Here is a 1,333-nt window from a genome sequence, read left to right on the forward strand (position 1 = left end):
CACCTCCTGAAAGTTGAGCCTGTGTCTTGAACTTTTTCTCTCTCACAACGTCTAACACAGTACGCCATGAGTAAATACTTGTGACTATTGGTGAGTAAACTTTGTTTCCATGGAAAATAATTTGAAAGCTGCCCAACATTTTTGGGGGGTACATTTTAATCTATTTCTCAATCTGTGCTTCCCTCTTCCATCCCTCAGTCCTGTACACCCTCGCCAACTCTGAAATTTCGGAATTCCTAGAGGACAACAAAAATAGAAGACAGGACATTCTGAACTGTTTTTGACAGACCGCGTCTATGCCTCTGTTCTCCTTAGTCCTTCAGAGCTGCTGCTGGAGTAGAAACATGGGAAACAGAGTGATTGGGCAAGGTGATGTAGGAGCTTATGAATGACTTTAGGTTCAGAAAGATAAGGACAATAATCTGAAGATACCGAGGTAAACCGTAAGCTTTGAGCAATACATCCAAACAGAATATAGGGGTTGAAAGGGAATAACACATTTAGTCAGCTCACAGGATTTTAGGAGAAGTGTGGCAGGTTTAGTTTCTATCCGTGAGCAAAAAGATTCTGGTAAGTCTTGTCAAATGTGCCATCTCTCGCTAATTCCATGTCTCTCACTACTAGAAAAAGGTGGTGACTGTTATCCTGCCAGGGTTCTTTCCAGCCCATTTGTATTGAGATAGAAATCTCCTTGTCTCTGAAGTTCCCTAATCACGCTAAATCCTGACCGTGTCATTCCTCACGCTGTATCATCCCTCCTTCCGCTGTGAATGCTACTAATTGCTCCCAAAGGTTCTCACTGGGCTTCATTGGTGATGAGCACACATATAAGAAAATGTAAACCATTATTTTACTTAAATTCAGTTTTCCATTTTTCCATGTTTTTTTATTATTATTTTTTTATGCTAGACTCACTGTATTCCAAGAATGGGATCACTTTCAGAGTTGACAATATCCCTGCCTTTCACATACTACTGCCTGCCAGAGGCTTGGCAGGAGGCCCGAGGGCAAGTGAGAAGAGCGGTCCCATCCAGGCAAGGAACGTCTGTTTCTTGTCTAGCTTGACGTAAGACTGACCCAGGGCAGCCTGACATTGCTACATCAGTGGAGGCAAGACAGGACGGATTAGAAATGCCTGTTGATGTTAGGAAAGCCCTAGGGGGAGATAGATAGCTGCCCCAGAGGGCTGCCTGACCCATCATGTGGAGCTCCTGGGAAGAGTGGACTGACCATCTTGGGTTCCAGTGGCCGGAGACATGGAGGCTAAGAGATGGGTGCTGCCACCCAATGCCTTTGCATTCTGTAAACTAGAGGTGACACTGTAGTTGGAAGA

Source organism: Panthera uncia, chromosome F2, assembly GCF_023721935.1.
Source record: "Panthera uncia isolate 11264 chromosome F2, Puncia_PCG_1.0, whole genome shotgun sequence".
Taxonomy (NCBI): domain Eukaryota; kingdom Metazoa; phylum Chordata; class Mammalia; order Carnivora; family Felidae; genus Panthera; species Panthera uncia.